This window comes from Cupressus sempervirens, chromosome 4 (assembly GCF_028749045.1).
Source record: "Cupressus sempervirens isolate cs-2001-9-10 chromosome 4, ASM2874904v1, whole genome shotgun sequence".
NCBI lineage: Eukaryota > Viridiplantae > Streptophyta > Pinopsida > Cupressales > Cupressaceae > Cupressus > Cupressus sempervirens.
Window position 1 is genome coordinate 28,798,809 of NC_143121.1, and position 12,808 is coordinate 28,811,616.

A 12,808-nucleotide genomic window follows, 5' to 3' on the forward strand; every position below is an offset into this window, starting at 1 on the left:
TCTAGGGAATACACCTCTAATTTGAATGAGTAATCACATCTCACTCATTCATTAAACAAATTTCTTTTTATCAGTAATTGCGCCATTGAGAACAGTTACTAAATTGATATCTACACTTTTATTGTTCAATACTAATTAGTGTTTTATGTTTTTATTAATCTTTTTATTATCAAAGTACCCTGTTCTATTCTTTTCATCAGTGAATTATTCTGGTAATCTACTGCTCTTCTTTTACACTCATTTGCATTGTTCATTTGAAGGACCATAAATTATCTTCTGAAAGACTCCTACGTGTAGTGCGAGCCATGATCCATTTCATTTGCCCATTTGGCTTGCCATTGGCGCTGCTTACCTGTTTTTATATTGGAATCACTGCCTTCACTTATATTCTAGCTGCTGCCCTTGAATTTACTTGGTTTGTATTCTTTAGTAACTGCTTGTGTTGATAAAGTGTTAATCAACTTAGTGATCGTGCTGTCCTCGACGTGTTTGTTTCCATGGCTGCTAGTAGTGCTGTCAATCTCTTTAGTTGGCTTGGTTATCACTGCTTTTGACTGACCAAATTCAAATCATCATCTTTTAAGGAAACAGTTCTGCCATGTTGCCAACTCTGATTTATCTCCATAAGTATCACATCTCTTGAGGATATTGAGTATCTGATCGCTGCTTCTATTCAGATGTCAATTGCTGCTTTTATATGTACATGCCCCAAATTCCAATGTCTTCAAGACAGGGATGCACTGGGGATGGGCAGACAGCATTCCAGCCTCTCCGACGGCGCCTCCAGTCCGTCGTCATTCTAGCAAGGCCGGGTGGGCGTCCCAGCATCCCCTGAGGAGACAGGAGGATGGGAAGAAGTCCCTTGACCCCTCCATGGGACGATTGGGCATCTCCTTTCCAATCAAGAAAATAAATAAATTGTTTAATTTTTTTTTTTTTCTAATATTCTATTGGTTGTATTGAATATCATATTATGCTGCTCAATCTAATCATCTTAATAATGATATACTCGTACTTTTGATATCTATGACTATTATTATTCAGTATTTATTATATTTATATAAAAGAAGTTAGAACTCTTCCATTTGCTGATTAGAGTATTTAAAAATTTAATATTAGTGTTCAATGTCCAATGTTCCACTTTCATGTTCAATGCAATGTTCAACTATTTAAATTTTAATAAATTAGTTGTTTACATCTTTGTGTCTTATACATATTTTCATAACTACCAATTAAGTACCACATGTATAGTATATAGTTTATCCCCTCCCCGTCCCCATCTGCCATCCCCCGCTGTCCACTCTCCATCCCCAAATTGAGGCACCTCTGTCCCCCCGTCCCCTAGGGCGGTGTAACTATGGTGCATGAATTTCTGTTCTCCTTATCAATCCTTTCTTCCAACTGTCTAGCTTGTTTTCCATACTGCAAGAATGTTTCCATGATACATCTTTTAGACTCATTCAAATTATCAACTTCAAAGTCATTCCTGCTTGCTGTCGCTATTTTGAGGTCTTCTGTCTGTAAAGATTGTTGTGGTAGTTCATGATTACTGCTCAAGTCTTTTAGTCTATAGTTGTGGTTGCTGATTGATTTTAGTGTTTATTCTGAACTTTCAATCAATTGTATATGTCGATATATAATCAGTCTTCCCTTGATTTGTTTGTATAGACTGGTGAACAAATAACATCATTTAATACCAACCAACTTGGTTAGTCGGCCACCATGATGTGTTTCTCTAATAATTACAACTGAACTTTGTCCCTTTTTGAAGTCTGGCCTGCATGATTTTTAATGTATTGCTGTCCATATATTGATAGATGTTCTTTAATTAAGTGTCGTCACTGCCTATTTCTAATAGCACGCACTGTTTTTAAACCTCTGTTATTAGTTGCTGTCTATAGTATTAATGTCATTTGATTTCAAGTCTCTTCAGAAACTATCATATGCTATTGGCTGCTTTTTATCTTTATACTAATGTTTATGTTAATGGTGATTAACTTAAGTATATTATCCATATCAGTGATGCCTCCAATATCCTCAAATACGACCGATGCTTGTTCACCAATCAAACTGGTGCATGGATTCTATTTTGTAATTGGTGCTCTTTTTATATAATACAACTTCCAATGAAGTTGCTGCTCTCATTTGTTTTGATTTTAAACTTCTCATATAATTCACCTGCTTTATCTTCTTGATAAAACTGTGATGCTTCTTTGATCAATAATATACCATCACTTCTTTTACATAATTCATTAGGGTTTAACTTGGACAATAAATCTTTATTTATATGCCTTTGTTTTGGGTGCCAAACATGTCCAGCCAGGCTGGTATGATTTGACATTCATTTTATGTTTTTAATATCCACGACAAAGTCAACTAGCATTTATATTTAAATCAGTAATACATATAGGATTGTTGTGCTGCCTTTTTCTTCTAAAATACATGATAGGCATTCTTTATAATTTTGTTAATAGCAAACAAAGCTTCCATCGACTTGTATTATTGAGGCAGTTTTCCACCAGAGTCATGATCTTGACTTTCAAAATCTTTATCAGAACTGTTGTTTTCAAGTGCACACAAATCATACTCAGAAGTTGTATCCAATGCTGTTTACAGTGCCATTTATATTGCTTAAATATAAAGTTGCCTTTCCTAACCTAGGCAAATAACTGTTTGTATTTCTATTCTGACAATCTGTATTGCTGAAATGCAATATCTGTGTGATTCCATCTTTCCATGATCCAAAACATCAGTCCCCTTGTCTAAGGCTATTTATTCAGTTTCAGTGTAAATCTTATGCAAAGAAGAGGCGAAATATTGAACTTTTGAGGAAACAATGGGGGGGGGGGAATTTCCAGCCTTAGAGGAATTGTGGTGTAATGTCCCCATTTTTGCTAGCATCAGAGTTTCAAGGATTAGCCTATTATTGTGATCCTCGTAGGCTAATTATTGTGGATAGAGGGTCTTCTGTGGCAGTGGCTTGGCTTGGGAGAGTCTTATCTTCTCCACATTTTAGTAAGCTATAGGTTGGTCTTTGTTTGGCTCAGATCAAACTTTGTTTGGGCTTAGTTTTGTGTACTTACTATTTGTGGTAAGTTGGTGTTGATCGAGATGGACCCTTTCTATTTTTGGAAAGTGCATTTGGTCACATGGAGAAATAAAAGGTGTGACTCCTATTTAAGACGACATATTTAAATGATGAGTATTTTTGGAGTTATTGTATTTTTAGTGGCCAAATTATTATTAATTATTAAATGGCTTATTATAAAGTTATAATTTAACTTTATAATTTCACTTAAGTTGAGAGTTGAGTTAGCATTTGAAAGTGCTATTTATTAATTAGTTAAGCCAAGTGAGACTCTAAAGGAAACTTCTAATTAATGTTGTGTGGTGAAACTTCTCGAGTGAAGTTACATTTTGACAACAAAAGGGAATTTTGAGTTTATAAATTGTTACATCCCAATTTTTGACCTGGCTTGAAATATAGCTGTTGAGGTTCACATGAAGTCAGTTGGTAGTTTAATTTGATATAATTTGGCGAAATGGTAAGATAGTTGGTCATTATGATTTCAAGTGCAGATGACATTCTAGTTGATTGTTAATCGCGAATTCATGAAATTAAGATGAAAGGTTAACTGTTATGATTATATAATTTAAAATTTAATTATGGAGAAATTCCTTGCAGGGAGCATGCCAAAAGGGTGGAAGCATTGTCAAAAAAGAATTAGGTAGGGCGTCACCATCATTGGGTAGACAAGTAGAGGACCTAGCGACTTGGAATAGAATACATCTGTGGAATCGCATGAGTTATTTTAATAAATAGTTTAATTAAAATAATTGAGTTATTTAATAAATAATTTAATTATTTATAAAATGTATCTTAAAGGATTTTAATTGTAAATATTTAAATTTGTGCATTTAAATATTAAAATGAATTGGCATCTTTATACTTAAATAATTTATTAGAATGATGTTTAGTTGTACATAATAATAGTAATGTTTGAATTATAATAATTGAATTATTATAATTCGAACATTATAATTTTTCCAATTTCTCTTTTCAACTTCTTATTTTGCCTTTATTCTTTTCCCTCTTCAAATTCGATTTGTTTTGGCATTCGAATGGTTTCTTGTGACCGAAGGTAGTCATAAGGTCTGGCCCAATCTATATTATGGATTCCTTTTTGGTCTTTCGGCATTCTTTTCATGCACTCTTGATCGGCGTCTAAATTTCCTGAGAAATCGAATTCCTTGATCAGTTTTATTATGGTGACTGAACCTTGTCCTGATTTTATTTTGCTACAAACCAATACCATCTACCGCGGGTCTTTGAGCAAGATAGGTGGGATTAATTAAGCGTGGGCACTTCTGAGGCTGTGGTGACAAAGAGTCACGTAAGAATCTTTTAAAACTTGTGTTACTTTCCATTGTTTTTAATGAATGCTGAGCCGACCGAAAGACCTGATATATGCTCATCGTTTTCCTTGCAAGTATGACATTTTCCTTGTGTTAAGACAGCAACATGTGATTGAAGCCAATCATATTCCATTTAATGTTTGCCATTTTCTTAATTGTGATATAAGACAATGATTTAAGCCGGTCATAATCCTTTCAAGTTTACTGAGATATTTTAAAAATCAGTCGGCTGCCATATGTAATAGCATAACAATGGTTCTTTCTCAAGTTTGTCTTTTTTTTAGATATCCGAATATGAAACCTTCAACGTAACTCGACATACCTTTTTCTTGGCTTTTGGCATCCATTCTGCTCTTGGCTTCCAAGCCATTTAATATTCTAGCCCTATCAGCTAGCATGCAAAACAACTGAAGAAGCAACAGCAAGTAATAATTGTGCATACGGCTGAGAGTCTTGCCGCGGGTTGGGGACTCATTCATTACCAAGCTACATATTTTCAGGGCAGAATCATGTAAGGCATTTAATGCATTTCTTAGAAAAGGTTTTTCATTCCTTCCAAGTTTGGTATTAATATGCGAATGTCCCTGTAGCAAACATGTATGATTTCCTCATCATTCTTGTCAAGTATTTAGTTTTCTTTGAGTCATTGATTTTAGATAGAGCCAAGCGATTTTTATTTTCAGTCTCCCTTTTCTCATAGAGATATGAACGTAGCCATCTATAACATTTATCAAATCATTATAATCTGCTAGAGATTAGTCGATTTTCATAACAATGATTTTACTCAAGTTTGTTATAGTTATAATATGCAACTTTTTGAATTTCACCTTAAAATTCGGTCTTCTTAGAAAAACATTTATCATGCAATTTAGATATAAGATTGATAACTAAGATGAGATAACTTGAAGGCACCAAGGAATTCACCAAGCTAAAAGCCAGAATAGGGTGAAGAAGGTGGGAAGTATATTAGTAAAGCTAATTTGAAGGCACCAAGGAATCACCAGCTTGATGGCCTGATTATGGTGACGAGGTGTAGATGAACCTTTAAAAGAAAATAACTCGATAATTAGTTCATGCACATTCCTGTTACTGTGGTCTCTTGCTGTCAAGTCATATGGCGTGTTATATATCTTGATGCCCAGTGAATGGTAAGATGTTCCCTATCAATTTCGGGTAGGGAGGGCCTTTCTTGTTAGAGATTGTGTGGGGATATGTTGTGGTCCGAGGTTGGGTGGTTAAGCTCCTAACAATGTTTCACCCCTCTCAAGATGTCGGATATGCGTCAGACAAAGATAAGCTATGCATTCATTTATTCATCGGAAATAGGTAATATCACTTTTATTTATGAGGAGGTAAGATTAAATTGAGTTATTTCATTGTTACCATTATTTTACACTTAGATGTAAGGAATAGATTTATAAATTACTTTTCATTTATATGAATATCAAATATAAGTATATTTCTAATCTTGAGTTTCTGTCACAGATAAGTAATTGGAAGGAAAAGAAATCCGAAGCCCTAACTGATTGTGTGACAATTGGAATTTTAAATGATATAGTGGTATTGGAAGCCCTAATTGAATCCATGGTATCGAAAGCCCTAGTTGAATATGTGGTCGCGGAAGCCCTAAATTAAATCCATCGTTGCAAAAGCCCTAAATTGTATTCGTTGTCGTGGAAGCCCTAAATTGAATCCGTCTCGTGAAAGCCCTAAATTGAATCCTTGGTAAATGATGCCCTAATTGATACAGTGGTATGTGATGCCCTAATTAAAAATAATAGAAGTATTTAATTGTAATTATCATTTGATTATAAGATAGCAGTTTTTAGATGATAGTTGTCATGTGAAATTGTTATAGTGTATTTGTGGACTAACTAAGGTGGTTGCAAAAGCATCCCTAGTTTGAATTCGATCTTAAATTTTCGAGGTATGTAGTTTTCAATTTCTTGAATAATTTCATTTGATGATATTTCAAGTTTATAAGTTAAGAAATTTTGTTTAACATATTTTAGCAGTAAATCTTATTCACATGAACCTGAATGATATAACTGTCTTCCTATGAAACGAAGTAATAACTGTATTCTTTGAGTATGATTGATATTAATTTAGACTCGAAAAATCGTTATTTTACATAAATACAAATCCATTTGTTGAGAAAAGTATGCTTGAATATTTATTTGCTTTTGTTTCCTTTGTGGCTTTCTGAGTTTTGATTTTTTGTCCCCTTGCTGAAGTATAAGGGTTTGATTTGAGTGTTTGATTATAGAACTTCCTCTATTGTTTCTACTATGGCTAAGGAGCTGATTGTCACTTGGTGAATTCAATGTCTTTTCATACTATGCTTCCTATAGCTGAGAAGACAAGTCTTTGCTGAAGAGGTTTGGTACATCCAATTTTGTGCTGAGGTATACATGATTTGTTTGTTTATTTTTACCAGCCAGATTAGAACATTTTCCTTTCTGTAATACTATAACTTGGAAGGCCCATAAATTTGCATTTAGAGGTGTCAGTGTGTCTTGCAATTCTGGATGCCAATTTTGCTACTATTTGGGCAAATATTTAATTTGCATTCTAGGCGGTAATTTCTCTTCCTTTCGATTTGTTCTAGACTAGCTGCTATTATTTCAACAAATCTAGTGTGAGTGTAACAACCACTTTTCCCGGGTCTTAACTAACAACTAACATATCAATGAAATACAGTTATTACTTCATTTTCATAGGAAGACAGTTATAGTAGTTATGTTCATATGAATGAGATTAACAGTTACAATTAGTTAAATGAAACTCCATAACTATCAATTGAAAACACCATCAATAAATTTACTAAGGAATCTAAAATCTACATACAGTAGAATTCAAAACCGAAAATTGTCTAGGGATGCTTCTGCAAAACCCAGGTTGGTCCATAAAATACCTTTTAAGAAACAAATAGCTATACTACTTTATCATAATGACAAATACCTATGTTTCATTTAGGGCATCAAATACTACTGTATCAATTAGGGCATCAATTACCATTGGATCATTTAGGGCATCAGATACCACTGTATCATTTGGGATGTTAGATATTGGATCATTTAGGGCATCAGATACCACTGTATCATTTGGGACATCAGATACCACTGTATCATTTAGGGCATCAAATACCACTATATTATTTGGGACATCAGATACCACTGTATCATTTAGGGCATCAGATACGACTGTATCATTTAAGGCATTAAATACCATTGTATCTTTCCTTTTCTTTCTATTGCTAGCTGTGGCAATAACATAAGATTAGAAGATATGCTATAATCAATATTCTTATAAATGAAAGATTGAAATAACCATTCATCAGATAAACCTATCTCTTGCAAATAATATATTCCATGATCAGGTGGAAGATCAACTGATCTAACTGGTTGTCAATTACATTGACGATAAGAGTTGCTTTCATCAAAGGAAATAATTGAATTCAACGATGTAAGTTAATCCATCATATCTTCTACTTGTATAAATATTATAAAAATAAAAATACCTGTTACAAATAAAGGTTTGAATACTCAATTTATCTTTGTTTGATGCACGTCCCAACATCTTGTGGAGAGGGAAAACATTGTTAGGGGGTTAACCACCCAACCACGGAACTTAAACTTATCCCCACACTTTCTCTAATTAGACAAACCCTCCCTACCCGGAAATAGACATGGAGCAACTTAACCAACCACTGAGCATCCTGGTACTTAATTCTACCAACTGAATATACTTGGACCAATCATGAGCTGTCTTGGATGTTTTAGTAATTTCTTTTTAAGATGTTATTGCAATTTGGGAATCTGATCATAGTTTGTTCTTCCTTGCAGGACTCTCCTCCTCTTCTCCAATTCACATGGCTTCACTAGCCTTGGGTGCATCATAGGAGACTGCCATAACAATGAGATCTTGAACATAAGGTTTCTTTGAATACCTTTTTGATTCTTACTACAACTGGTATACAACAAATACCCGTGAGTAAGTCAGAGTATCATAATATAGGTTTCAGATTCTCACAAGATTACTCAATGCATAATATAATATAGAACATGTTATGGGAACTATGATCCATCCCTATGTAGTTATCATACAAGATCAGAAATAAAAGAAAGAATCAGAGCTTATGCTTTATATTAAAATATCTCTGCATGCAACATACAGGTTACGCATTTACAATGCTTGAAAAACAATTAAAATGATGTCCCTCACTAATGAGGATGCGGGGATGTATTGGTAATATCACCTGAGAATCTCCAACAAAAGAAAAAGAAGAACAACTTATATGCTTTCAAAATTGAAAAGCCCTTGGCCTTTGGGTTACAGCTAGTATGCATCAAAGAATCATACCATCATGGAAATATATCTTTTCAACTACCGGCAAGTTAAGAGCATATAAAGGGGACTGACTAAACATATTTCATGACATATAGATACCGCGTAAAATCTCTGTATACTTGTTGGTTCGTATCAATTTCTGTTTACAGCAACAATATGCAAGACAACAATAATTATACATGATGGTGATCTTAGCAATATTGCCAACAATTAATATCTACTCCAGTGCAGATATGAACCTCCAGCCCTTGCAAGCAAAGTTTGATTACAAATACATCAAGGTCATGAAATCAGAATAAGCTACAATTTAGAAATTGAACTTCCGAGAGCCAAAACTAAAGGTAGCAGAAAGTGTATATAACTCCCATGCACTCCATTGGTTATTAAGAAGTGGTTGGCAGAGAGTTACGAAGCCAATGCTCAAAGAAATTGAAGCCACTGATTCAAATATTTGACTTATTATATTCCCAATAATAAGGCCGATGAAAGAAGAAAGAAACATAGAGGGCCGCTCAAGGTAAACAAAATAATAATCAAGACCCCAAATCAAAGGTGAAAGAAATAATGTCTTAGTATATAGCATCATGGTATCTATAGATACCTATATATGTATGTATGTATATATGCGTACATGTGTAAACTCCAACCATATATTTCTTACGTATACGCCAATATCAAGTAAGCGTGTACGTCTTTATATATATAAAGTTGGTTTATGTATGTCCACATATACATGTATGTACATGTATAAATACGTAGGTATCATGATGTCGACATGATAAGACATGATTATAAATTAGAAGGCTCCAACCAACAACACAATTACAAAGGTACAAACTCGCTCAATTTCCAATCCATGCTTAGTAATCTCTTTTACTATTAAATGACATGTAATTTAACAAGTTAACTCATGGTCATCAAACGTACACTCGTGCTTGCCTAGTCGTTATCCTTAGCCCTAGTGGTTCATGGCTTGTACCTATTTGCTCAGTGATGGTGGTGCCCCACCATGCCCAATTCTTTTCTGACAATGCTTCCACCCGTTTGACGTGCTTTCTACAAGAAAATTCTCCGTAGTTAAATCACATTACCATAACCAGTTATTAATCATAAATAATCATAATGGCTAATTGCCTTTTCAATTCCATGAATTCATGATAAATAATCAACTAGCATGTTATCTTCATATGAAATCATAAGAACTAAGCATCTTAACATTTTGCAGGATTATAACAAATTTAATTGACTTAATGTGAACCTCAATTGCTTATATGAACATTTTAAATTGGGTTGAAAATTGGGATGTAACAATGAGTATACAAGCTAGGCAGATTTCCTCATTGCAAACAACAGTGGCTGTGTAGGGGGGAATTACAAGTAAATGTATGCATTTTTCAGTCTGCTGCAATTCATGTGTGCACTCACAGTCTATAGCGATTTGGAGCTGCTAATTTAAATTGGGTTCCTTGTTTAAATTTTAATAGTGAAGGCAAATGAAATGTGTTGAGAAGATTTTTATAGTTTGCAAACTGATCAAAATTGTGAACTGCTGCAAGTTGCATTGTTTTTGGATTTTTTGGCATATTGAATAAAGTTTGTTGGATCATGAGCAATTTTGATGTACTAATTGTAGCATTGAAACAAAGTCATTAATGGTGAAACAATAATATGACTTAGTTGCAAAAATGTCTATAAATTTTAGAAGGATCTTATTTCCAGTAGCAAGAGCTAGTTGGGGTTATTTCAGTGGTATCAGAGCGATTTCGTGCTAGCCTGCAAGAATTCGGCTCAGTTTGATCAGTGCTTTATTTTGGTGATTTGGTTTTCAGTATTATGGATGGTGACAGGAGGTTTGGTATTCATTATACCCGCAAAGGGTGTACTTCTCTGCTTAGGGATGAAAAATCTGAGATACAGAGTATTGTGAAACAGTTGGATGAGCTAGTGAATGAGCTGAATCAAAATCACAAAAAGATGACTCAACTGTTTTTGAATCCAAGACTTGAGTAGAGCATCATATCGCTTTTTCAAAGAGTGAAATGTAATGATATAATTGCGGCTACAGATGTGTGGGACATTTCTAACGAGGCACCGCATGAGTTGGGGACAATAGAGAAGGAATGTGACGAGAATTCATGTCAGGTTGAGTTAGATGATACGGTTGTTGGCATGAGTTCTCAGGATCATGTATATGTTGGTGATGTAGCGATAGTGGGAGTAGGAGCATGCAAGGATATTGTCATATCAGTAGCCACTTTTGTGTCAGTTGAGCTATCTATCAAGGAGTTTATCGGTATGCATGCAGTTATAGATATGTGCTTTGATGATAGTTCACATGTTATTGATGATGAGGTGAGTGATGTAGAGATAAAGTTTTGTTGTTCAACTAATTAACACAGTGTTGTTGTTCACTTTGTGGACAATCCTATGTTTGCCATGGATGCAACATTGTCTTATGACAATTCCCTTTTTGAGATTTGTAATGTACCTACTTAATTTGAGACAATTTCTTTACTTCTTTTCATTTATTCTTTCAAATTCTTGTACATAAAATAATTAACCAGATTATGTGCAGTATCACTTCTTTCCCAATCAATCAATAATATGTGTAGAGAAATGATTTGATCTATTAGTAACTTCCCATATAAGTATTTATATTTAATGACTTCTTAGTTAACTTGAAAGACTAGGGACGATCACTCCTTACTTATCAAGTGCTTACTCTTAGACCCAGTAGTGGACAGTATGAATATTTAATAAGTTTCTTCACTAAATACAATTATGTGGACTCTTATTCTTCTTCCTATATATATAGCATTTTATACGTTATCCTCTCCAACCAATGTATGCACCTTCCATATAAACTATGACCTTCATTACAGATTAGGATTCCTTTATATAAATGAGGAATTCCTTGTTGACTGTGAAAGAGTCGTGTTCACTGTCTCTGTTTTGAATATATACTTAATCTTGCAAATGAGATTGACAAGTTTGGCGATGGCTTCAATAAATGATATGATTTTTTTGGAATTTCAATTGATCAAAGATTTTGAGTTCCTTATCAGAATCTATGTATGTCTGTGGTCCATTATTTACTAGTACGTTTAATCTTCTTGCTTGATATGTAGCCAAGCTGATGATTTGGAATATGCTTATTGAGAGCTGACGTGGTTATTCTCTTTCTGAGTAGAAGTCCTTACTCTTGTTATTAATCTGAGATTGCAAAAGAATGAATACAGAAGGCTCAAGAGGTCTTTTTGACTTCAATGCTGCCATGCAGGTGCTGTGGTGTTCATTGCTGTTTGAATATGGTCCTACTACTGATTGATTATCTGATGCATATAATTTTTGATTAACCTCACCGTCGATCCTTCCTCCGTCTACGAACAATCCTCCAATATGCACCTCAATCTGGGATTGCCGCATCTATTTTGATAATGCAAAGAATATATTCGTTGTTCCAATGCATTGAGTGTTGTATCATTCCGTGTCCATTACTGTGATTGCTATCTTTATGTAGTCTCTACCGGCCCTTAATTCATTTTTTCCTTCTATCCCATGTATATGACTTTCGCCCATCTATTTTTCTCCTATGTTTATGTGATGCCAAGCTATCGTCTTTTAGTAGATCCTCCTTGTCCCTACTTTAGTCATCTTCCTCTCTAATATATGAGGTAGAGGTTGTGACTATTCATAGTTATATTGGTTTGTTTATATTAAAATGTTTGATTAGTATATTTTAGTTATTATTAGACTTATCATTAAATGTATATCATTCACTATATTATATATTGTATGTGTATGATAATCATATTATAATGATAGATTTATTATTATCTTTCATAATATATTTATTTAAGAATTTATCTATGTTATTTTATCAATAGAGTTAGTTATATTATACTATTTTCGTAAAACTTTTATATATCGATTTGATAAAAATAATATATTTAATAATATTAAATTATGCTATAATACTTTTATTATTATTATTTTATTAATATTATTTATTCAATTCAACCTTATAAATATGGTATTATTA

At 33.7% G+C, this 12,808-nt stretch overlaps 1 protein-coding gene across 1 annotated transcript in view; it reads left to right on the forward strand.

Moving 5' to 3' along the window:
• ABC1 (ABC transporter 1) overlaps positions 1–12,808 on the forward strand; it is a 204,574-nt gene that overhangs the window by 86,565 nt on the left and 105,201 nt on the right. The gene's annotated exons all lie outside the window — the stretch shown is intronic.